The sequence below is a fragment of the Musca autumnalis genome, unplaced genomic scaffold, assembly GCF_047663935.1.
Source record: "Musca autumnalis isolate F117 unplaced genomic scaffold, ASM4766393v1 scaffold_3, whole genome shotgun sequence".
Classification (NCBI taxonomy): Eukaryota; Metazoa; Arthropoda; class Insecta; order Diptera; family Muscidae; genus Musca; species Musca autumnalis.
In genome coordinates, this window is record NW_027411866.1 from 123,683,680 (window position 1) to 123,711,546 (window position 27,867).

The 27,867-nt window shown below is 36.3% G+C and overlaps 1 protein-coding gene across 23 annotated transcripts in view; it reads left to right on the forward strand.

Annotated features, from left to right (window-relative positions):
• alpha-Man-Ia (alpha-Mannosidase class I a) overlaps positions 1-27,867 on the forward strand; it is a 564,223-nt gene that overhangs the window by 381,600 nt on the left and 154,756 nt on the right. For 2 of the 23 annotated variants that reach the window (XM_073974270.1, XM_073974280.1), the window contains exon 1: positions 13,863-14,164. The exons of 1 other annotated variant lie outside the window; for it this stretch is intronic. The gene's annotated coding sequence lies outside the window, so the exon portion shown is untranslated. Of the gene's footprint in view, positions 1-13,791; positions 14,165-14,484; positions 14,772-27,867 lie in introns of those variants that run through there. 20 more of the 23 variants (XM_073974288.1, XM_073974290.1, XM_073974272.1 and 17 more) reach the window with 19 other exon arrangements.

Genomic DNA, 27,867 nt, shown 5'->3' on the forward strand with positions numbered 1-27,867 from the left:
CACCTCTTTCTCATTTTGTTATTTTGTTTGATTGCGTGTAAACACACATAAAAAGTGCATCATGTACAAGCCGATTTGATGCTGCGCATGTTGTTGTGACAACATTAGCCTTCACAAAAGGTTTTATAGCCTGCGGTTTGGCAATCGTTGCGACACCGTGTGTAACACAGAACCCCGCACACCTAGCTACAAATCATACACAAGATAACTGTCGAATGTTGTCAGTCTGGCTGTCATATGCATAAAAAAACGACAAAAACGTGCCTTATCACTATTTTGTTAGTCTCATGTGTAAGGGGTGGTAGTTGTTGGCATTTGTTTCATTAAAATATCCTAGACATTTGTGTTTCCATGTTATATATGTATGTGTTCTTTAAATTATTATTCTTTCGATGAATTTTTTACATTTATATTTTAATATATATACACTTATGGCCAAAATAATAAGTACATCATAGTTTATGTTTGATTTTGTGCTCAACAATCAGTATTTTTCTCAAAAAGATGTGAACTGCTTTACATTTCGAAACTTCTATTCGTAAACAATGATGCAACAAGCATAAAAACACAAAAAATTGGTAATATTTTGTTTCTGTGCCACTTTTTTTCTAAAAGTTCAAAATTTGGTTGGCCAAAAAAATAAGTACATTTTGGATTTTTTATTATTTACCAATAATCGAGTAAATTTTAGGAAAGGTGGGTTAGTAATTTAACTTTGCTAATAATATTAGACAAACATAAAATAAAAATTAATTGATGGATGCGACGAAATGAGCACTATTACACTGGAGAGAGGAGATTGGCGTCAAAATTAAGAAATGAGGGAAAAAATTTTCGATAATAGCCAAACCTCTGGAAAAGCCGGCGGATTTTTTCTAAAACATATTGAAACCAAAATGAAACCGAAGAAACATGGTGTAGGCCTAAAAAGCCAACAATAAACAATCGATAGACCCATTATTGCTCTCGCTTTAGATACCTATTAAACTCATGTTGGGTAATTACTGTTGGCATAGGTAATGTTATATTCACCCGAATAGCTCGGAGAATACTAGGGGCTACAAAATTACCAGAATAATTAACAAAAGGCGTTCAAATGTTTCGGGAAAAATTTTTGTTGACGAGGTCTTCCTTAGCTAACAATCATATGGGTTGGTCCGGAAAAACGTACATGGGCAAAATTGGCGAAATTTCCTCTAGAGCAATGAAATAAAAATGAATAAAATAAATTTATTCAGTAACAATTACGGCAAGATGAATTTCAATCTCAAGGGAGAGGAATTTCATACAATAATTACAAAAATCCAATTAAACACGGAGGTAGCCACCTAATGGTGTGAGGCTGATTATTTTTCCTGGTATGGTCTTTATCCAATATATCGCATTACAGATGCTGGGACCCATTTCCAATACAAAAACATATCGGTCAACACATTGTTGCTGCAAGCAGAAGAAAATTTGAGTTTTATATGGATTTTTCAACAGAACTACGGTCCAAAACATGCATCCCTATATGTCAAGGATGGGTTCCAGAACAATATAATAAAGTTACATGACTCGCCTATGCAGTAATCGGACATGAATGCAATAGTAAACCTTTGCGGACACTTAAAAAAGAGCGTTGGTACACAATCGTTCCAAAATAAACATCGAATTTGGAATTTTATTCAAAAAATCTGGTATTAAATAACTTTTGAAAATTACAGCAAACTTCTAAGCAATATGCCAAAAAGAATACAAAAAGTAGGTCAAAATAAGGATTGAAGCAACAAATATTAAGAATATAAACATCCTAAATTACAATCAATCCTAAAACAGTTGAATATACTAATATTAATTAATGATTTCCAAAATGTACTTATTATTTTGTCCATCAATTTTTATGACTTTTTTCTTAATATCGCATTTAGAAGTTTGTTTACCTTGAAGATCTACGCAAAATTTATTTTTTAAGTGTCATTTATGTTTCAAAACTTAAATTTAAACTTAACTTTGCCTTACAGTGAATACATTTTCTGAATTGAAAGAAAAATATGGATACTTATGTTTGTACTTATTATTTTGGCCATAAGTGTATATTTTTTTGTTTTATGGGAGCGTATTAGTAATCGTTGGTTCACTGGTTCGTATGAGTAATAAAATTGAACATTTTCTGACTTTGAATACAAAAAGGCGTTCCTATAAACTCTAAAGCTGGCACACTATCGATAGCACGACTATTTTGTTGTTCTTGTAACAGTGTTTTATTCTACGTTTGTAAGTTTGTTTCCGGATTAACCAGGCAGGGTGTATATCAAATTCTAGGAATGTGGCTGTTTCGATGGGATGTAACCACAGACAGTTAGTTGATTAGGTTCGGCAGAACAGTTGAAAAGGTGCAGATTGTCGTGCAGGCCATTGTGTTGTTGTCATGGAAGTATCTGCCTCCTAATCAGATGGTCCACTAAAGACATGAGGAGGTACCCTGTTTCACTTCTCAGGGCGGCATTCTGACAGTTTTGAATATTTTCCAGTCGCGTTCTACTTATATTTGCGACCCAGGTGCTGTCGGCTATTGAGTTAAGGTGGTAAGATCAGTCAAATATGAGTTCAACCTTTCACAAATGACATCAGGGAAGGTACCTGGTGTCAAGAACGTACAATCATCCGCATAAGTTACGATTTCAATGCCAGAGAATACAGGAAACGTGGAGATTAAACAGTTCCGGAGATATCACCCCACGTTGGGGAACTCCCTATGTCACTCCACGGTGCTTGGACTTCTTGTTCCTGAATTCCACGTACGACTTGCGTCCTCACATTTCAAACTTGGCCAGAGCGTTGTCGAGCAGCGTGGAGTGCTGGCTCCAATAGCGGGGCTACCCTGCCCATTTTCCAGACAGCGGGGACAATGTAGGGTGACAGGATTAGAACTTTAGTGAGATACTATACTCTAAATCATCTTCAGATGATTTAACCACTTTTTCCGTTTATGTTCACAGACCAAACTGCTAACATCCAGTGTCAGCTGTTTGACTCTGGGGTCTCTGAAACTGGGACGGCAGAGCTCATCATGCTCATTTGCTAATCCCGTCGCCTCTGGTGTGAAATGTTGTCCCACTTCTGGTATTTAGACAAGCAGGTATATGACAAGGGGCTCCAGCAGTGATGACGTCTCAGAAGGATTGTGCAGACCTCAGAAGCGGTCATTAGTGAACTCTCTGAAACTCGGCCAATTAGCTTTCCCATGAATGATGAAAGTGCGGCTTACAGAGGTAGGGAAATCGGGCGGTCTGCTGATGGAGACAATTATGTGAAGATGGTATGATCCAAGTGAAACGATGGGTTACCAGGTGATGCCATTAGGTCACGCCAGGTTACGCGATGGTTATGTCTGGCGAACTCTGACAATCTCCGCTAATTCTGGTAGGGGCGTCCTCACTATACCCCTTCGACGACCGAACGCCACAACTCATGATGAGCATTAAAGTTCCCCAAGACCAGACGCTTATGACCTTCCAAAAGAGGGCTAATGGTGGGTCTATAACCTGGGGTACATGGGCAACTCTACCTCGGCAGTTCCACATCTGACTGCTATCCCCATACATTCCGTGTACGTTCATTAGAGCCAGGCTCAAACGAGATAAGTCTGCATTGAACAGACTGGTGCAAAAGGAAAGCTAGTCCCCCACCTCCACTTCTGGTGATATCCATCCTCAGTACTTTGTAACCATCACAAAGCTGTATGCTGTTGAGCTTGGTTTCCTGCACTGCCGCAACCATGATATTCTTCCGACTCATGTGGATTTCATGATCATCTTCCTCGATCTTAACTCGGAGTCCACTGTAGTTAAGTTTCAAAAAAGATGCACTTTCAGGAATTGAAACAACGACGGTTGGTGTTAAGTGCTGTGTGTGAGGCTGCTATTGGGGAGGATTGCGGGGGAGTCGCGTAATCAGATAACGACGAGTCACTGGGGACTATGTTCACGCAACATGCAGCAACATAGTCCCCGTCGTAGTCGCTCGCATGGACGACTGCGGAGCAAATCCTGAGATGCACCACCTCCCCACATCTATTGCATCTGACCGAAGGTTGAGCGCGGCGGATGCGGACGTGGCAAACCGAGCACATATACATTTGTCCTGGGCCTTCCTCCGTTCATGACTGAAAGAATCGGGATCAGGCACTCCGGATATGCTACCAACACAGAAATACGATATAAATACAAACTAAAACAAGTTATTAAAAACATAATTGCTTCTAAATCCGCTATAAACAACGCCTTGCAACAGTAGTCAAAACGATAGTCCGATTATCGATAGTTTGCCTATTCGTAATACACTATATTAACTTTATATTTTAAATATCAACAAATATATATATATATATATATATATATATATATATATATATATATAAATATATATTTTTTTTTCATATAAATTTTATTAATTATTTATACTTATCACGGTGCTCTTGAATCAAATTTAAATGGAAGGTGCTTACACCTGGGAAGTTTTTGCGGATTCTGAAACTACAATGTTCACAGATGAGAAAAATCAAAAACCAAAAAAATCGCCGGAGCGCTTTTTAAATAAATCGCGATTCAAGTTGACATTTTTGGGGGTTGTTTAGGTTTTTGCGATTTTGCTTGGAAACCGCAAGTCCTATCAAAATGGGAATAAAGAAAATGTTGTTGCTATCAAAATTTTCTACGAAATTGACCTTAATAATATTTTCATAGGTTTTACAACTTTTGAGATATAGAAGTTGAAATTGGGACAATTCAAATTAAATTCAATTCTGTATCGTCTCCTTATAAAAAATGTCATGACTGCAATGTCCCAACTTAAACTTATATATCTAAAAAATGGTACAACCTAGGAAAAAATACATAAGCCAGTTTTGTACAGAATTTTCACAGCTATAAGATTTTCTCAGGTCCAATGCCGATAAGACTTGCCGTATTCAAGCAAAATCGAGAAACCCTAAAAAAACCTAAAAATGTAAACTGAGCTTCTTTATCTCAAAAATGGTACAGCCTGAGAACAGATCATAAACTTCATTCCTGTATAGAATTTTCACAGCTACAACATTTTCTTTAGCTCCATATCGATTGGACTTGCGGTTTCCAAGCAAAATCGTGAAAACCTAAAAAACACCTAAAAATGTGAATATTGACCGCGACTTATTTAAAAAGCCCTACAGCGATTTTTTCTTGTTTTTGGATTTTTCTCATCTATGAACGTTGCTGTTACAGAACTCAGAAAAACTTCCCCTGTGTAAGCGGTTTTCATTAAAAGTTAGTTAAGGCGCACCCTTCATGACATTGTTTGATAAGGGGGGCGATACAGTCAGTGCATTGTCCCAATTTAAACTTCTAAAGGGTGTTTTTTAAGCTAGATAGAACTTTAAATTGTAAAAAGTAACACAAAAAATTAAATTTTGATGAAACTTTTTTTTATTTGTTTCAGTATACTCTGACAAATCATCATGAATAGACTCACGCTTGAACAACGCTACGAAATTATCCAAATTTACTTTGAAAATTAGTCGTCGATTCGCGCAACTTATAGACGACTTCGTCATTTGTATGGCGTACATAATCGTCCATCTGAACAAGCCATTCGTCGAACTGTGGATAGATTTCGTACACACATACTCATACACAATCCACAAGAGACCCTACAGACTCCATTACGTCCAGAAAAATGCACCGTATGGTGCGGTTTTCACGCTGGCGGCATCATCGGACTTTATTTCTTCAAAAATGAGACCGGAGCTCGCGTTACGGTCAATGGAGATCGTTACCGCACCATGATCAATGATTTTTTGTTTGAAAATATGGATGACATTGATCCGGAGGAGATGTGGTTTCAACACGATGGCGCTACGTGCCATACGGCGAACGCAACCGTCGACTTATTGAAATCAAAATTTGGCGATAAGTTGATTTCGAGAATTGGCCTCCAAGGTCGTGCGATTTGACACCTCTCGATTATTTCCTGTGTTATTCGTGACATACGGCCAGCATTGCTCGAAAAAGTGGCCAAAAATTGGACGTCCAGAATGCACTTCGTCAAGAACAGCCGCGGTGCCCATATGCCCGAAATCATTTTCAAATGTTAATGTCACGTATTGATCTTTCGAATAAAAAAAAATTTGATTACAATTTAATTTTTTTGTGTTATTTTTTACAATTTCAAGTTCTATCGGGCTTAAAAAAACACCCTATATATTTCAAAAATGGTAAAACCTACGAAAATACCGAAAAGGTCAATCTTGTAGAGATTTTTCATAGCTACAATATTCTTCGGTCTCATTTTGATAGGACTTGCGGTTTCTAAGCAAAATCGTGAAAATCTTAAATCATCTATGAACATTGTAGTTTCAAAATCCGCAAAAACTGCCCAGGCGTATGCACCTTCCATTTAAATTTGATTCAAGAGCACCGTGTTATGTACATATATTAATTTATTATAAACTTAGTACACGTCTCTTATCTCAACTTATAAGCATTTTACATATTTGTCAGTGAGGATCACGTCGATCTCTGTCTAATTTTTCAAAAATAATTCTTATTTTTTTGAAATCAATAAAAATAAATAACATTTATTTATTTATTTCTTTTCAGGTAAGTCTCAAAATGTGATCATAATGACGTAAGTAAATTTATTTTTATGATTTGAAATGCTGGTTAAAAACCAAATGCCTTATATTCAATCAAGGAACCAAAAGCGATATTAATCAACTCAGTTGGATCGTTATATACATACGTATGTATATATATACGTCAACATATTTACTTGTATTGTATGCAAAACGAACATGACCAACATATTACCCTAATAATTATATGCTTCTATGTAAATTACTTTCCATTAAAATGCACTCATATGAATTAACATCCATAAGCATAATGAGACTACAAAAGCGAACAATTGTAACAACAACAAAACACATTACCACAAAATGACTTCAAATAGAACATCCGCAACAAATGTAATCACCATAATACATTTAGGATTATTAACACACCTACATTTCCTCTTTCACTTTGCAATGTTGAGTAGTTCTTATTTTAATAAAAGGTAAATTTGGTAAAAAAAAACAGTACCATAGCTTTTTTGTATTTACAAAAAAAAAGCTCTGTGCATTACCTTGTCAACGCAATGCATTTTTACAATGACAAAAGAACGCCTATAAAGTACAATAGGCGTGTTTTCACTCTCTTCACAAGAATGTCATTCAACAAACAACGTTACTTTGCATGTAATTTTGAGCTTAAAACAGCTCACAACAAACACACACACACTCAAACAAACAGCCTCACAATGGCTATGCATTACACATCTCGCTTATACAATGCAGGTGCAATGTGGAGATGCCATTACTAGTGAAATAGTGCATAGAAAGGACTGCACAGTGTTTTGAAATTGTCGAAATACGTTGAGACGAAGTAGATTCCCAAATCAAAGGAATCAATTCTAACCATTTATTCTTAGGACATGTTGCTCAACTAGAGTTGAGCAATCTCGTTCACTGTCCTCGTTCAAAAACGTATGATTAATGTCATACAAACGAACATATGAAATTAAGTATACGCATTTTGTCATACAAACTACCGGAGTCCATTGAACGAGATGGGGAACCGGATCGTTCAATTGATCGAGATTGGCACAACTCTAGTCAGAACACTTTCAAATTGAAAAAAAAAAATCATATGGATTGCTTCACTGTTTCAATTTCAAAACACTGCACGTCGTTTGTATAATTTAAACAACAACGATATCAAAGAATGAATGAAGTGGTTGCTTGGTTGGTGGTATTGTGCATTTGTGTAGTAAATTTGTATGCACCAACACGTTGACACAACAAAAACAACAAACAACCCAAATTGCTTGCATTCGGCGGCAGCAAAAACAAATACTATGGCAAACAATAGAAATGCATTCACTCATTGTTATTGGTTATGTTTGGTCTTGATAAATGGAAATGTTTGGACCAGTGGTTTTTACACATTTTTTGGGGACAATGAAACCAGCAGAATTCGCGCACTAAATGTGGTTCAGTAAGTAAATACGCAGGGTATTTAGTTGGCATTGTTATTCCAACTAGCAGAAGTTTGGATAGGGTGGTAAACGATTGTAAAGTATAGCGAAGTAATTAATTTGTAAATAACATCCTACCATGTTTGATACTTTTCCAGTGGGTCTTCAAACATTTGAGAGCTTTTGGATATGCATTCAGAGCTACAGATATTTCTTCAAAATCTTCACCGCGGTACAATTGACTACGGAACACATTATCAGCCCATGAGTAAGAAATGGATGAAAAGATTTAACGAATTTATACCCTGAAAGCATTTAGATGTGGTTTTCTAACTCCCTCGAGACACACCAAGGAAGCTTAAAGAAGATTGTTGATTCATCGCGTGTGTAGACACTTCTGTGTGACTTCCTTCGGATTAAAGGGAGATTATATACATTTCTTTAAGAATTTAACACAATTGTAGAAACATAGGACATTTTCTATCTGAGGATTATGTGACACGTGGGTGCAGTGGTGAACGTTGGTTCGTTTCCCAAGCCAGACAACATCACATTTTTTAAATGACAAAATTGACATAGGTGGAAATTTCTGAGTATTTCAGATATGTGTAAAATCTCTAAAATAATACATCTCGTTTGGGTCTGACTCTAATGACCCGTACATGGAATGTATGAGGGTAAAAGTTATGTGTGGAACTGTACATCCCGCCTAAAAAAAGCTGTATTCCAGGTTTGGGCCCAACATTAGCCGGTTTTGGTAATTGGGCAACTCTATTGCTCATCATGAGATGTGGCATTCGGTCCTCTGAACGATGGCCTGATCTAAGAACGATGCACTTTCATCAATCATGGGAAACTTAAACCGCTTCAGAGATCTGTCCAAGCATTCTGATTTTCGCGTATCATAAAAAAGGGGGTTCCGTGAATCATCGCTGCTGCAGCCTCTCGCCATATACCCCCTGGTCGAATACCCAAAGTGAGTCCAAATTTCCCAACAGAGGCGACAACGTGACTGAGGTACGTTTGGCGATTTCTCTAGACCCTCGGGAGTGACAGGGCGACGGAGGAACCACCACAATTTTCAATGGATGAGGTAGCGAATATCATTAAATCATCTAAAGCGTTGGCCCTTATGGAATCTATATGGTAATGCTGAAACAGCTGGATGAGGCGGGAGTCGAGTATTCTCACTGAAGTTATGAACCCGTCGCTAGCCACCCACATCGGCAAATGGGCAGGGAGGTTTCGCTACTGAAGCTATGCAATGATGCCAGCAAAGGTGAATTGTAGATACCAGTGACCTGCAAGCGGTAGCAATGTAAAGTAATAAGTAAGGTAATAATTTTCTTGCTTCATAAAAATGATTGACTTCGTTTCGAGTTTACTTATCGATACGACTTACGAAAGGAAAGCAAGCCAAAACACATAAAAAATTTATGTACATCAAATATAATCACAGTTATGTAGGCCGCTATACGTTCGTAACACCAAAAGAAACGCGTTCTATGTTTAGCTAACATGGCCTTTGTGTGGCAGAGCAACATGTCTCTCGCATAAATTCCTCATATTTTGTGGTGGCTATGTTTACACACCGTGGTGCAATGGTATAAATACCCGCCTTGCACGCTGATGGTCGTGGGAACGATTCCCCGGCCAGGCAACTTCAAATTTTCATCGGTGGCAAAATACTCCTTAGTAATGTTGACGACATTTCCTGAGTATTTCAGTTATGTAAAACTTCTCTACAAGTGGTGTCGTAAGACACGCCGTTCGGACTCGGCGATGAACAGTAGGTCCAATACCATAGAGCTAATATGAATCGGGGTGCACTCATTAATATGAGAGAAGTCTCCCTTGTCCCATCTGGGATGTTTGTCGAACAACTATAATTATTATGATGTTTAGACCGGCATTCCGCAGCCCTTTACTCGCGAGCAAGCAAAGAGAGCTTCTCCCTCCATTAACTCATTGAAAAACAGAAATGCTCGGCCTCATACACAAAAGTGTAAAAAATACATAAGTCTCTCGCAATTTGCCCACCATTGTTGACATAGATGGTCAAAATTACTCTTAAATATGTTTTAAGGGAAAAATATAACAGCGTTTTTGTTAGAATTTTTTTACTTTTTTAATATTTTTAACACACAGACGACATCTAAACAATTACAAAAAACGATTTTATAAATTATAAAATAACTAAACAACATGTAAATGTTTATTTATGTTGTAACAACGAAAAAGAGAAACAAACCACAGCAACGCTGGCGTGCGTGAAAGCCCATCTATGATTGTTGAAAAACTATGCACTCACACAGTGTTTGCTCAATTTTTTGTTGTTGTGTGCTGATTGCTGGTTTAGACCAATATGTTTGTGCATTAGTCTCTCTGAGAAAATCTTTCCTTTGCTAAACCATGACAGATGAGAATAAAGATAACTTGTGTTGTTGTTGCAGTCACGTTAACGTATATGTGTGATCTTGGCTGGTTTAGACAACCGTGTTGTCTTTGTTCTCAGTTCTCTCGCACTTTATGCCATGTAGGATTATTCCTCTCTATTCATGCGGTGATTGTTTATCCATGCAACGACCACTCATTAGTAGTTTGTAGATCAATGATGCACAAGAAGAGAATGCTATTTTGTGTTTTGTATGGGAAAGAGAGTTGTAGTTAACTTTTTCGTAAAGACGCGTGCATGGCTGTTGTAGATCACACACATTTATGAATGAATTAAACCGATTGTATGAGACAACAAATGATTCAATCATGTTAACGGAAATTCTTTTGGTAAAAATTAATGATTTCTTTACGAAATGATGCGATACACTACAAAGTTGCGTAGATGCAAAGCAGGCCTCTGGTACGGACCGATTTCGATTTTGTCACCGGTAGCAACAAAGCCTCTAGAGGCTCGGAGAGTATAAGTGTTATCGGATGTAGGTTCATACTGACGCCAAAATATTAATCTTTATTTCTAGTCCAGTTAAAATAGACATGTGTATAAGAGGGAAATAGAAAAAATGCCCACAAAGCTGAATTTTGGTGGAAAGCTAGGGTTTGCCATTAGAAGTAACGTCGTACAACTCCTCATAGATTCCATGTGTGCAAACGAAGTTATTCAGGGTCAAAGGTAATATTTTGAAGGCCTTATTCCGTTTTTTTATTTTTCTCAAAAACGGTAAGACCTAACAGAAATCGACTTAAGTAAAAGTGGTAGGCTTACAAATTTTCTATCAGAATGGTCTTTATAACTATTCAATAGGAGTCGCCATTCTTGAGATATCGTGATATGAGTTTCAAATTACACGTGTGAAGAAGTAAATTGCGTAAGAACATCATAAAAATAACAGCGCCGTGTGTTAGGTATTTCCATAAGCTTTCAAACGATACCCACTTTGCAGTAATCGGCTCAGAAGAACCGGGTCTAAGCCGGTTTTAAATCTGGCCTTTCGGGCCAAATAACCTCGAACCGGAGCGCAACAAACCCTGCCTTTTGACAAAAATTCACAGAAATCGGAGAGTTTTTTATGAAAAATTGTAAAAATTTGTGAATCCAATTTTTTGCTTTTGCTCCTTCTTCACAAAATGCGAAAATTCTTTAAGGATGTCGAAAAATGAATAAAATTGCTTGTGCACAGGCTCAATAGTTCAATAATTTTATGCAGTTAATTGCTCTGTACCAGAAATTGCAAAAGTTACTATTTTTGAAATGTTGGCAATATATGTATATATTGCTTTGTTCACTCATGGCATATTGAATAGGTAGTGTTGCCACACCAGCTGTTCGAATATGAAGTTTCAAACACGCTTTGGTAAAATTATTAATGTCGTAACATAATGTCAATTCCAGAACCCTCAAGATTATAAAAATGTTTACTGCCATAACATTTTTCCTTTTTGGCATTGAAAAAATAGTAAAACTGAGTAGATTCCTGCAGTTCTGGAGCTGACCAACAAAAAAAAAATTTTTTGACAACATATTCCAAATATGACGATGACACTACCTATTCAATATGTCTTGGATAACATCTTTAGAACAAGTTATTATTTGTTTAAATCGGTTAGCAAATGGCTAAGTAATAGGGGTTTAAGTCTGGAAACCCCCACACAAAAACTGTAACTGAATATATCATAATTTTCATAAATATAATGATTTTTTGTTTTGTTCAATACTTATTTTCAAAATTATGAGAAATTCAGTTGTAGTTTTTTGAGGTGTTTTTCAGACTTAAACCACTTTAACTTAGCCATTTGTTAACCGATTTAAACAAATAATAAATTGTTCTAAAGATATTATTCACCCCTTTAAAAGGAAGAAGGATCACTAAAAATCCGTTGTGAAAAAAGGAGATATGTCCGTTTAAATTTGAAAATGTAAGAAACCCATACTTTCACTACTTTTACCGTTATAAAAAAATAAAACGAAGTGACCCAAACGAACTAAAGGCATTGTCGTTGTCCATGGATCCCAACACGATATAATTTTGCATCAGAACACTTGAATATTTTTCTGTTAAACTTTTGTAGCACAGTGTCATTTATCGACATTTTTCGAAAAGCTTGTACCTTCTCAAGGCCAAAACTGCCTGAAGGAGCGTTCTAATGCTTTCGCGATTTTTGTATTTGTGTTGGATCGAAAATCTCAATGGTTTGGGTGTTATATTCATATAAATTCAGGGATTTGTTAGGAATTGTGTAAGTGTATTTTCTCAATCAAAAACCAAGGGTTTGTCAAAAGGAATATACCAATATTACCATTCAAAATTTTCGACATTTTAAAAGAAAGTCCGATTTCAGGAAAACTTTAAGTTTTAGAGAAAAAAGTTATTTATTAAAAAATACTTAAAAAGTTTCCGAAATATCATTTACATATAAAATTTTAAATTTCCTGGCAAAAAAAAATCTGGGCGCTAAGTGGGTTAAAATGCGATTATCTCAAAACAGAAAATGGCTGGAAATAAGTATAAATTCCATTTTTTTCTGGTGCCTAGACCCTTACACACATCATATTCACTTTCACACTGTGTATGTTCATCACTGCTAAAGCAAACTTTTGTTCCACAGTGTAATCTTAAACATGTGTGTGTGCATTGTTTACTTATTTTTTCATAAATATGGCATCTCTTGCTTTGAATTAAAAGCTGTATGTGAAAACGAGAAGCTTTTAATTTCAACTTTGAGGTCTATTAGCGACTGTTAATTTGAAAATGCAATAAGAAATTATTGCGCAAACTCCTGAAGAATGAACTTTTAAACTTATTACCCCTTAAGAAAGTATGGGAAATGTTGCATGGATTTTCCACATCCTTAGCTTTTGACGGAGGAGAAAATGTTTTGATTAAAAGTCTAATGGCAGCACGTGCGACAGCTGGGCGGGCGGTCTTGTACTTTGTTTTGGCCCAGGAGAGAGGCATTGAAATAAAAATGTTCCTTGGTTTACAGAGAGTGAGTGAACTAAATAGAATTAAACGGCGGGCAACCTACCTCAAGCAATTTTGCGTTGAATCTCCAAAACACAACAAATGTTGTGGTTAACGGAAAGAGCGGGTAGCTGTTGTGTTGTTTGTCTGTCACACAAGTGACAGTTTTTTGTTATTATTTTTATTTTGTTTCACCCGCATAGTTGGGGCTGAAAAATTGCCAGTCCCCCTCCTCTCTTCTTCTTGCTTCATTTCCATTGCGTTTCTCTGCTCTGTATTATTTTGTTGTTTTCAATTACCCTCAAACGAAGAGCTTAAGAACACCGAAGAACCGAATGGAATTGTACACCGCACGGTCCCAGCTGAGATGACCATAAAAATTCAAATACTTTTTATGTGGGTTTTTAGTTTTATTTTTGTCGCAACAACGAACGGGCGGTTGTTTTTGTTTGTTTTCTTTGGTTCGCACGTTCGTTTAGCAAAAAATAAAACAACAATCCAAACCGAAAAAATAATAGTGGGCCAAAAAAGAATCATCAGCAACAACAACAAAAAGAAGTATTTAAACAAAAATATGTTGTATCAATTGAAATTTGAAATAAATTGATATACATATGTATGAGTGTGGTGTCTCAATTAATCAAATAATTATAAATAAAATAAAATGTGAAGTGAAGTGAAAACATATTCGTAATTGGGCAACAAAAGTGCAAGTAATTTTCCAAGAAATATGGGAAAATTTTTGGAATAATTTACAATCTGTGTGATATTCTAAAAATCCATCACAGCAATGCCCCAAGCGTTATTGCAATTACTTTCATTACTCCCATAAAGTTCCATCTACATATTCTCATTACTATCATTGCCATTATCCTGACCAGCAGAGCAGCATCCACAAAAATTGTTGGGAAAAGCTTTTAATTCAAACTGTTGCTAATAGTTTCCTTTGCCATATTCCCCATCATATATTCTTCATTTGTTTCTGATGCTCTCCTGTTTTTCATTTTCACAGAACATTTTAGTTTTTTTTCAGTTTGTTTTCATTGCCGTCATGTTTAGCCATGCATGCTGCCATACATATAAACAAAAACAAAACCAAACGTTAAAAAAATCGCCCATCAAGGAAACAAAATAACTTTAGGCTATTTGCAATGTTGTTTTGTGTTTTAAAGAGAAAACCCCATGAAAGGATATCAACAACACAAACTGAAAAAAATGAGGATTTCTACACAACAACCGACATCAAAAGTGGAATTGGTGGTAATGGTTTATGCTTATAAAAACACGCACACACATTGAGAAATGTGTAAATAAATTATGGTAAATTTAAAACATATCTTTCCAAATCCGATTTTGAACTTTTCACAACAAGTATGATGTTGAACTCTCACGTAAGGTGAAAATAATGATCGCCTTGGTTTGTATTGTCTCACATGCTATCCTGTACAATCTTCTCCAGGAATATCTTGCAGATAACACCCAATAGAATCCTATATTTTGTCCAATGGCTCGAAAAACCTTATCTATTTTATTTAATTGAATTAACTGAGCTTATCATGACCTAAGGAGTTTTGTATTGAAAAAGTGATATCTAGCCAAGTCCACACACATCCAACCAATATGCTACGATCGTTTCGCTGGTGGTTTAAACCAGCTCATCAGGCATATTTAGATGTGGTGCTAGACAAAGGCTGAGTTTGAAAACTTGTACATGTACTAAACTTATTGCAAATTTGCAATTGCGAAGTATTTTTGAAGCCTTTTTACTCTCAAGCCAACCTAGTGTCTCTGGTCTTGCTAGAATCCTTCTTCAATTCACACACATATACAATCGAAGACTTTTTTCTTCAAAAATTGTAATGCCTTCCAGTTCAGAAGTTTGAGAGATTGCCAGTGGCTTAGAACGCTAAGACCTCGACAATATTGTCTGTTTGTTGGAGAGGACCCAGGTTGAAACCTCAGCGGGGGCAAGATGGAAAGACGATTTTTTTTCACTGCATACGCGTCCTCTATCAAGTTAGTAGCATCCAGGGATGGAAAATCCAGTACATTATTACTCATTCCGAGCATTTCATTGGAGATGTTAGTGCAGAAGAAAAGTCTTTACATAATATCGGAAAATCAGATTTAGGATGTGGATTCAAATATCTTAGACACCTTTCGGATAGCAAACACTTTCTTATCGCAGGAAACACTTATAAGTATGTAAGAAGAAGTCAAAATACCTCAGTCTTTATGCTAACGAAGGTATATACAGTTTTATGCGATGAAAATGTGCCTCATTGAAATAAGGACAAAACGATCCGAGAGGAGCTCTTAAACTTCACTTTATCCGATTTTTGTGTGGGAGGTACCCTAAGGAGTGGACCGATATAGTGTGCACTAAATCGTCCAAACATACTTGGGGTCTATAACCGTTATTTCGATGAGGCACATTTGTGGTCAATCAAAGTGTATTTACGCTTTCTAGCCTAAAGGCTGAGGGTATAAAAATAAAATGCTTTTTAATACATAGATTTTTTCAATCATTGTTAGAAGGTAGACTCCATTTCTTCTGGTAATTCCCAGCATAAACTCGGAACCGTTAGTCGTTATGTAACCCATTACAAAGAAATGTAAACAAAAATAACTACTTATATTACTCCTTACTAAGTTATGAGTACGGTGGCACAGGGCGTGTGTGTCGGACTACAAATCCGGGAGTTGTGTATTCAACGCTCACCGTCGGTCAGGTACCTTCTTTCTTTAGACAACACAAAGACCTGTTGGTGGTGCACATGTAAGCGTTTAAATAACCCTTAATGTTCGTACGCGTAGCATAGTGGGTAGTGCGTCCGGCTACAAAGCAGAAGTTCATGTGTTCAAATCCAGCAAAGAGAGAAATAAAATAAAAATATGAAGTGTGTTGAAATTGAAAACAAATTTCAACTGTCATTCCGTTTGTAACAAATCAAAGTATTCATCGGATACCCTATAAAGTATATATATTCTTGATCAGGGTAAAAGTCTTAATCGATATAACCATTTCTGTCTGTCCGCCTGTCCGTCTGTTGAAATCAAGATACAGCTGGCAATTTTTTAGATAGAGCTTTGTAATTAAGTATAGAAGTTTCTATTACTCCTAGGATTTTTGGTATAGCAAATGGGCTATATCGGTCCACGTTTTGATATAGCCCCCATAGAACGATACAAGCCGATTTTCTGTATTTTTATGGTCTTTTCTTCATTATCACAATGAAATGGTTGGGCTGTAAAAATTTTCCCCAGAATTTTGTCGGTATATGTCCAGGCCTTCATATAGCCCCCATACAACGGTACCTCCCGATTTTCGGTATTTCGGTTTTGGCCTCAATATTCCTCCGAAAAAGCTGAAATTTGGTATTTAGTCTTCATTTGGGGTATATAACTTTTCATATGAAATTTGTCGGTATAGGTCCACGCCTTCATATAGCCTCCATAGAACGGTAACTCCCGATTTTCGATATTTTGAAAATTGTGGCCTCAACATTATTCCGAAATGGCTGAAATTTGGTATTTAGTCTTCATTTGGGGAATAACACTTTCCATATGAAATTTGTCGGTATAAGTCCACGCCTTTATATAGGCCCCATAGAACGGTACCTCCCGACTTTCGGTATTTTGAAGGTTGTGGGCTCAATAATCCTCCGAAATGGCTGAAATTTTTTATTTAGTCTTCGTTTGTGGTATAAAACTTATTATATGAATTTTGTCGGTATAGGCCCACGCCTATAGCCCCCATAAAACGGAACCTCCCGATTTTCGGTATTTTGAAGGTTGTGGCCTCAATAATCCTCCGAAATGGCTGAAATTTTTTATTTAGTCTTCGTTTGTGGTATAAAACTTTCCCACAGAAATGGGTCGGCACAGGTCCACGCCTTAATATAGCCCCCCATAGAACGGTATCTCCCGATGTTTGATATTTTCAAGGTTATGGCCACAATAATCCATCGAAATGCCTCAAATTTTGTATTTAGTCTTCGTTGGGGTATTCAACTTTCGCCTCTAAATATGCTGGTATAGGTCCACGCCCATCATATAGCTCCCATAGAACGGCACATTCCAGTTTTCGGTATTTTGAAGGTTGTGGCTTTAATATTCCACCGAAATAGCTGAAATTTGGTATTTAGTCTTCGTTGGGTGTGGAGAACTTAAATTTATAGGTATAGGTTTACGTTTTCATATTGCCCCATAGAACTGTACCTCCCGATTTTCGATATTTTAAAGGCTGTGGCTTCAGTATTCCGCCGAAATGCCTGAAATTTGGTCTTGTTAGTTGGTCGTATAAAACTTTCACTCCGAAATTTGTCCGTACAGGTCCACGCCTTCGTATGTCGGCTATAGGACGTTACCTCCCGGTATTTTGAAAGTTAGCCACATTGTTATACCGAAATTGCTGGAATTTGGTATTTAGTCTTCTTCATAAATGAAAGGAAACTAATTGTTCAGTTTTACTTCAATAAAACTCGTGCTGGAGCACGCAAAAAACGGCCTCTCTAACATATGTCCCAAACATATTTTACAGCAAACATATATAGGTTTGCAACAGTCCCAGACATAATATATGTTTGGGTGGAAACAAATATAAGATTGGGTGCAAACATATATATGTTTGGGTGCAAATATATTTATGTTTGGGTGCAAAGATATATATGTTTGGGTGCAAACAAAGATATGTTTGGGTGGAAACAATTTTATGTTTGGGTGCAAACATTTTATATGTTTGGGTGCAAAAAAATACAAACCCAAAAGGCACAAAAAAACATACACATGCACCAGTGGGCGCTTACTGAGAGCAAGGAAGCGTAAAATTCAATGTAAAACACTTTGAAATGTGTGCTCACTTGCTCTCAGTAAGAACTCACTGGCTATCTCTATAGTATACACACAAATGTTGAGGTTGTTTATTGAAAGGCAAAAGAACAACAAACACATAGGTACATACAAAATTCCAAAGAAATACATAACACACTTTGATAAAAGAAAAACTGATTGAAATAATTTGTAAATAGTCACACTTTTAAAAAGGAAAAATATATAGAAACGTAGTTGAACGCTTCTCCTTAGTTGTGAAATAAAACAAATTGTCCTCATAGTTGAAATCATCAGCGGGGAATCGGCATCTAGAATCAAATGATTATATAATGTAATAAATATGGATATGCCATATTTCAAATATACATAAGTATGTATGTAATTACCAATATTAAATGCGATTTCTTCCTTGTCCAATAAAATAATTCCATTCAACTTTCCGATTCAATTATAAAATGTATTGGGCATTTAATTTACTAAAAAGCACAATTTCTTTAAGAAAACACAAAACACTGATTTATTCACTCACTTTACCGTCTTCACTCTACAAAGGCATCTAAAACACTGAAGAAAGAAAAAAAATATAATTCATATCATTTCTTCTTTTCTTCTTCGCCAGCTAAGTTGGTTAACAACAACGAAACAAGAAAAACACGAGTTTGTCGCATACATGCCACCAAAGCCCCCTTCTTCGCTTCTACGTCTTCTATTATACAATACACACAACTCTTCATTATAAAACAGCATTCCGCAGCCGCGAGAGCACTGTTATTACTCTCGTTGACAAACATCCTCTCTCCACCGATGAAAAAAATATTCTAACATAAAAAATATGTTTTACTCAAACATATCAAATTGAGATATGTTACAAAATGTTGCAAACATATATTTGTTTGGATCCAAACATATTTCTAACATAAATTTTTCTGCGTGAGGGTATAACAAGCTCGGCCGGGGCGAACTTAACGCCGTTCTTATTTGTTACATTTAAAAACAAGGTTGAGGATATTCAGATTGATGATTTGTACAGCTAAGGACATCCTATAAAGCCCACCACGTTCATTTCAGTAAATGATTACCCACCACCTGTTTGCTATAGCCTTCGAGGAAGTACGTTTTTAGTTCATATTTATTTGTTTTTTTTTTCCTACTGCATGCATCTATGTCTGTTAGTTTTCTCGTGCTATGTCGTGTTTTAATTACCTTTGGCCTTGAATTGTTGTCAGGATGTAGTTTTGTTTTCATGGTTTTACTCTTCTTTAGTAGTGGCAGCATTTGTGGAAGGTATAAATTTCTCTTGTTTTATGTCTTCTATATGTCTGACTTGTTATATTTCAGCATGTACATATGTACGTACATATTTGTGCCTTGATTATGCTCTTCTCGATGCTGTTGATGTTGTTGTTTACTTAGAAGTACATACAAGTAGTTATTCCTTTGAGTGTCTGTGTGTACGAACGAACGAGAGTGCGGATATTAAATATTCAAATGAATTTGTACATTGCTTTAGCTTTATCACAAGCAAAACTTTTGTGTTGCTTTTCAGTTTGTTTATACTTTGTCTTCTCTGTTTTTTTGCTTGCTAAAAAGAAAATCCTAATGATATCTAATTGCAGTTGCAATTTGTTGATTGTGTGTATGTATGTTTGAGTGTGAATTTTCAAAAGAAATGAAAAAAAATCTTCAAAATTATACTAAAGAGCATCATAAGAATAGTTGGAAAATCTTCATCTTTGCAGCCTAAATTTTCCGTTTTTTTTTTCATAAATTAAAATATTACCTCTTTTTTGTTAATTGTAAAAAATTTTATCATCATTACACCCTAATATGATTCCTTACTGGCAAGTTAAATATTTCATATGCATGTCTGTAGCTAGTTTATGTTACGCTAGTTTTTCAAGACGCTCTTTTCGTGCATTCATACGATTTTTTGCTTTCAATTACGTGTTTGATGTGTGCGATTTTAATTAGTATTTCATACTTTGAAATAAATCAAGGTTTTTTTCGTGTAGTTCGTTACGTTTTGTTTTTTCTATTTTTGACGTTAATGGAATACTTCCAATATGTCAAATACTAGAAGAATGATTAACATGCATTTTTCAGAATGCATGTTTCGAAAGGAAGGATTGCCATTAATTAAGAAAAAGACAAACATTGAAATTCCGCAAGCTTCCAGTGACACGCAGTGTGCGACAAAAATTGAAAAGTCGATGGCAAGAAATTACATTGTCAAGGCAACTAATCTCCTTACAACACAGCAAACTTTAATATTTCAACTTTGTTTTTTTATTTCTAAATGTATAATCGGATGCCAACTTTTACCTACGATAAAGTAATTTCGTTTGCTAACACAGTATCTACAGGTTAAGTAAAATTACACTGTACAACCAAAAAAAAAAAAAGTAAAAACGTATCAGTCGGCTTTGCCGACAGAGATATACGGGACAATAATGAATATTTCCCTCGGAATTTTCCGCACGGAAAATAATTTTAAAAACTAAAATTTTTTTTAAATCAATATTTTGAACCTTTGAAAACGATTAGAATCGCTTAATTATGGAATATTCTCGCCGAATCGAAAAAATATATCCACTTTGGACATAAATATAGAAATAAAAAAAATTGAAAATGGGGAAAGAGAACAAATTCCGCACGGAATTTTTAATTTATGATATTAGAGTTGTGCCAAAGGAACTATATGGAACTATCTAGTTCACTTCGCAGTTCCAATGGCCCACATTTTTTCTTTGAACAAGCTGCGTATACTTAATATCACACGTTATATTTCATGATGTTACTCATACGTTTTGGAACTAGTACAAGGAACTAGATTACCCAACTCTACCTGATACCCTCAGCCTATGTGAATTGAAACTTTCATCTACGGACAGATCGAATGTATTAAGAGTCTTTTCAGAATTTTGTGGCTCTTTTTGGATATTTGAACTTGTCAACAAAAATGTGGATTAGGATTTAAGATCAAAAGTGTTGCGAAGAAGGTAATTAAAAGAATGGACCGACATAGTCTATTATGGAAGTGGATCTTATTTTTGGAGTCATATTTTTTCGATAGATTTCGCGCCCACTAATCATTTCAGTGGGTCATCGTAAAACTTTTGGACCAGTATGCCAGGAAGCATGGGCTTGTCCACGGAAAGCATAATATCGCTGTAAGCAGGTCCAGAATCGGTATATATTTCCAAAGGCTCTTCGAACAGACCCTAACATGCACCTAAGAGAGTACCGATATGGGCCATTTTAGAAGTTAACCTAAATTTGGACAAAATATTAGGAGATCCAAATTGGTTGCACCTTTCAAGAGATGTCGTGCATACCATTTTAGTAACAAAATATGACGAAGGCCAAATTTTGGACCAAATCGGTTGGCCAGTTCTTCAGCCACTACATATGGTGCCACAGGAGGTTTTACACATTTTCGGGCTGTTTTCTCAAGAAGTATGAACTTGCCCCTGAAAAAACTTTTACCATCGTAATTGAGGCAGCGAATGCAAGTCGCTTCAACAAAAATCAAAGTGATTCCATATCAGGTCTTAAAGTGAACTTATCCGAAATTTCGTGTGGGAGGTACCGGATGGTGTGGACAAATATAGTCCATATTTGAACCTGATCTATATCTGGTAGATATATTAGGATGTGTAAAGTATGGACCATTTCGGCCACTCCCTTTAAGTGTTACCGTACAGACAATTTTTCCGAACGTTTTTGAACTTTTATGGGGGAGGTACCTGAAGGACTGGACCGATGTGGCTTATCTTCGAACTTAAACTATGTTTGCACAAAATATTACTAACGTCAAATATTGGATCAAATCGGCAGATCCGTTCGGGAGTTATCTTGCGCTCCAACCACCTCACACGGTGTCATTGGGGTTTTATGCAACTTTCAGGCTATTTTCTCAGGAAGTATGGACTTGCCCCTGATGAAACTTGTACCGTCGTATGGGGGGCAGTGAATACAAGTTCCTAAAACAAAAATCAAAGCGATTCGAGAGATGGCCCTAAACTGAACTTTTCCGAAATTTTGTGTGGGAGGTACCCGAAGGAGTGAACCGATTGAGTCCATATTGAAACTTTAAGTCTGGTACACATTTCACGATGGGCAAAGTATGGACCAAATCGGTTACTCCCTTCAAGAGTTATCGTGGGCACAAATTTTCCGAACATTTTCTAACTTTTGTGGGGGAGGTACCGGAAGGAGTGGACCGATATAGCCCATCTTCGAACTTAAACTAAGTTTGGGCAAAATATTACGAAATCCAAAATTTTAACCGTTCATTCGAGAGTTATCGTGCGCTCCAGCCAGCCAGACAGACAGACGGACCCTCCTCCCTAATACCCCGTTTGCACTTACCCAGATTTACCCAGTTGGTTTTGTTTTCAAATGTCAATTCCATAGCATAAAAGTCAAATAAATCCTCATAAAGAAGGTTAACTCGGCAAAAAGTTCTAGTGAAAATGCCGTTTAAGTGTAGTTTAAGGGTTATTCGAGTATTTATTTTGATTCTTTAGTCCTTGTGATTCTGATTACAACGATATAACATTTTCGTGGGCAAGTCCATGCTTCTTCACATAATGACACAAGGGCGGTAAAAAATCCTACGGTGACCCGCTAAATGTCTGGTTGGCACGATAACTATCCAAAGGAATGTCTCCGAAGAGCTGCGATCCACTTTCCGAATGGACTATGTTGGTCCATTTCTGCACGCACATCCTTTGCAAAAGTTCGAAATTATTTAATTATTTCCCCCATAATTATTTATTAGGGTGTTTTCCGATTTTGTGGGCATTTTTAGACGTATAAACTTGCCGACAAAAATATATTTGGATTAAAGCTCAAAAGTGTTTGAGAAGGAGGTAACTGAACTAATGCATCGTCAATGCATGCCCATTTTGAAAGTGGATCTTATTTAGATTGGAGTAATTTCTTTTCGATCCTCCAGTCATTTCAGTTGGTCATGGACTTACCCAAGAAAAACACAATATCGCTGTAAACAGCGAATCTTCGAACAGACCCTAAACTGCACTTAAACAAAAATGTTGACATTTTGTGGGGGAGGGGCCCGATATATTCCATATTCTAACTTTATCTAAGATTCGCAGAAATTCTATTACGATGCGCAAAGTATGGACCAAATCGAGAGCTATCGTAAACACCATTTTAGCGAAAAGTTTCGAACTTTTGTGGGAGAGGTACCCATTATTTCGATGAGGCATATTTTGGTCGTATGAAATTGTACATGTCCTAGTTAGTCTAAAGATTGCAAAAATCTAGTAAAAATTTGGTAGTTTTCTTCAAAAAATATCATGAAAATGGGCCCTACAACTATTGGCAGCCCCTTAATAGCTAAACTATATGGCGTATAAGTATTATATTTATTAATAATAACATTACTTATACGTAACATGGTGGTGCAATGGAACACACACCCGCCTTACACACCACAACGCACAGTGGTCCCACTTGTATGGGAAGGTGCGACAAAAATATTTATAATCGTCGGATCAATCTGAATTTTTCAGTGTATGCTAAAAATAAGTCAAAAATACTTTAGCCAAAAAATCATCCATATGGGTCCAGTTTTTCCTATAGCCCCCATGTAGCGGTATCATCCGATTTCAGGTATTTTGAAGCGTTTATCTACATTTTCGGCCCTAATTGGCTGTACTTTGGTATTTGGGGTTCCCAATGGTCAGAAACCTTCTGCGCCAAAAATTGTGGTATAGCCCTCATGTTGCGGTACCTCCATATTTTTATGTTGTTTTGAGGTTTTTATCTACATTTTCGGTTCGAATTGGTTGTAATTTGCTATTTGGAGTTCTTACAGGTCAAAAAACGTCTCCGACTGGTATCGTGGACAGGAAAGGAAACAAATTATTCCATTTGAGGTCAGAATATTTCATAATAAAGTTCAATGCGACCGAACACACTTAAGTAGATGCCAAAACAAAAATGTCTAAATCTTTAAAGAAAAAAACCAAAACAAACAATTAAAACGCAAACCAAAGAAGAAACTGAGAATACAGTAATACGGCATATTCACTGAAACGACCAGAGGCATCGTCAGTATTTTTACTGTCACACACGGAAATGCAAATATATGCAGCTGGAACCAAATTTTTTGTAAACTTGATACTATTTTGAACATTCTTCAAAAAATTTGGAGAGTTGTGAAGGATGGCGAAGTTAGTAAAACTCTACTTCAATTTTTAGGACTTGGAAAAAACATCCACAAAAAAGTATTATACAAAATGTGATTTCCAGCACATTTTATGAGAATAATGTGTACACATTTGCATGTAAAAGTAATTAAAAGCCCTTGTAATAAAACTTCCATTTCGAAAAAAATAATTTTATCCTTTCAAATTTGAGTTACTTGCCTTGTAAGAAGTCACAACCTTACTGATGTTTTTAAAGTTTTTAAGAGATCATACGTAAATGTCAACTTCTTCTGGTTTGTTTTGTTAAATGCCGTTATAAATTACAAAAACAAAAAATATAATATGTTTAGAGAAAATTTGCTGAATAGTCGCAGAGATTTGCTGATATCGATTTTTCGATTTTTGTCGCAGGATGGGACCAGTGTGCAACGGTGGCAATATATAGCCCTGTAATGCTGGCGACATTCCCTGAGTATTCCAACCATGTAAAACTTCTTTACAAGTGGTGTCTTATGACACGACGTTCGGACTCGGCGTTTAAAAATGGGTCCAATATCATTGAGCCATGGCACAATTACCAAGGTAGTGGTATCACACCAGCTGTTCGAATACGAAATGTCAAATCCCCTTATAAAAAAAATTTGTTGTAATTTCCCCAACAACACAAAGAAATTTTTAACATAACATATTCAAAATTTTACGATACCACTACCTGGGTAATAGTGCCATGCATTGAGCTAATATGATTCGGCGTGCACGCATTGATATTAAAGATGTTTCCATTATGCCTTCGGGGATGTGAGTGGTAACATTTGTGTGTATGTAATTTTAGTATTTTTGGCCTTAAATTTTAATCATAACTGCTTTAAATAGACAAAAGATACCGTAAAGTAAAATTCATGGGTGGCATACTCCCTGAAATATCACTGATGTTGAGAATTACTTTCCTTTTATGTTTGATATGAAATCTCCTTTAGCCCCGAAACACAGAACAACAATCTTAAACGTTATTCATAACTAGCTTAAAATTTATAGGCGGCTTATTTCCTGAAATATTGAAGCTAAAGTGTCTTACCTCTTTATAAATTAAAAATTTCTTATATTGACTCATGTTGACAATAACTTTCCCTTTATATTTAATAAAAAAGAATCACCTTTTAACCCAGATACACAGAATAATAATCTTATATTCCCATGCCAATGGTTCAACCTCTTGTTTTTACTTCTTGTTAATTTTGTTTTATTGGATCTGACCATGTTTAATGTACAATATTGTTATACTCATAGCCATCATTGACGATGAGGATATGTACATATTCTTCCTCTTCAGTTCTCAAGTACATATGTCAACAGCTGAGATGAAATTTTCTGCCATTCTAGACTGCATGAATAAACGAAAGTAAAACAAGCAGAACAAAAATGGGGTAAAATATTAAAACTTGGCTGGTTGGTTGGTTGGCAGGCTGGCTGGCAATCCGCTACAACTTTTTGAATAAAAACAGAATATTCAAAAGAATTTTATTTAAACAAAAATATCCTTTTTATCATATTACATTTTTTGCTATTTATATTTGCTTTCTTTTATGATAGATATACCCTTTTGTTTGTACAACATCATTCGATACTATTGTGGCTATGGGATACATATACCTTTTTTAACGTGGAAAAGCAATAAGTTCGGTGTAAACAATCCTTTGCTTATTATAACAAGAAAAACAAATGTATTGGAGCACCTGGTGCAGTGCTCAGTTTCAAATAAGTTTCCACCAAGGATATACTTTCTTCTTTGTTATGTAATAAATTATATATATTTTAATAATTATAGTAAGCTTAAGTGACACAATTATTTTAAGGTTTACCCCAGCCTTGCAGCCCCAAAAACCCCAATTTCATTATTGTTTTCCATGAAAATCATCGGTCTTTTTTAACAGATCTTTCTTTCATATGAAAGGGCACATCTTGATCTACTTTCGGTATTTGTTTTTTTGAAAAATGTTACATAGCTTTGTGCCGAATAGTCGCACTGTGTTTAATAAGCAAAAGCGTGTCAGTCGGATTTTCCGACAAAAATATACCCTCAGCCTTCAACAGCCTTCAGCCTTCAAAACTGAGATTAAGGAAACAGGCGGCCGCACAGACGACATGAAGTTTCTCATCCGTCACTTCTATGAAAGGAATGAGATCCCTATTCTAAAATTTAAGCAGATCCCAATGTAAAACTTCTCTACAAGTGGTGACTTAGGACACATCGTTCAAACTCGGCGATAAGCTACAGTTCCCATATGATTGAGTTAATATCTATCGGGTTACACTAATTGTTATCTGAGAAGGGACAACTGCGAAGTTTGCGGAACAATTATTTATCTCTGTAGCTCTGAATGACAAGTTCTCAAATATTTGAAGAATCACTGGAAAAATGTGAATCTCCTATTAGCATTGACCGAAGCAACCAGTTCTGTGAACGTGCGATCAGAGTTATGCCAGAACTCCGCAGCCCCTTAGCATCACCTTAATATACACATTTTGAAACGATGAAAATGTACCTCATCGTAGTAATGATTTTAGAACCCCCCATGTGTTTGGACGAAATCCGTTGCAGGAAAATTGGGCACGTTTTAGCCCTGTATTTCCGTCTGTCTGTAAGTCTGGCTGGAGCACGATAGCTGTCGAGCGGATAAACCAATATGGTCCTCGTAATATTTTCTCCAAGCTAAGATCATGTTCGAAAATGGGCCATACCGGTCCACACCTTCCGGTACATCAGTTCAAAATTATTGGCTAACAAATTTGATCTTCCTAATATGTATTTCTTCCAGACATAGATCATGTTTAAATGTGGACTATATCGGTCCACTCCTTTTTGTACTCCCCAAACGAAATTTCGATTTTTTACACAAGCGAAGTCTATGAATATGTCTCAGATCGTTTTGAGTTTTTTTGCATGAGGTTGTCTTCGAAGCCCCTATTACAGCGATATAACTTTTTCCGGGTACAAGACTATACTTCCTGAGTTAATGGCATAAAAAAGCTCTAAAACAACCTGCCGGCGCCAACTAAAATGACTGATTAGCACGAGGATCCGATTTAGCCGAAACTTTGCACATCGTAAAATTTCTACCAAACGTATTTCAAGTTCCAAGAAGGACTATATCATACCTCCCTCACAAAAGTTCAAAATGTTCGCTTAACTACCGTTTAAAAGCTGTTCGAGGACTCTTTTGAAACTTGTACTGAAGGTACTTTTTGTGTCCCTATTTACAGCGGCATAATGTGTTTCATGGGCTACTAGTCCATGCTTCCAGATATAATGATCCATAAGCTCTGAAGTCTGCTAAAATCCAACGGTGAACTCTTTGACTGACTGGTAGTCACTGTAGTCGAAAGGAGTGGCTGATATTGGCCTT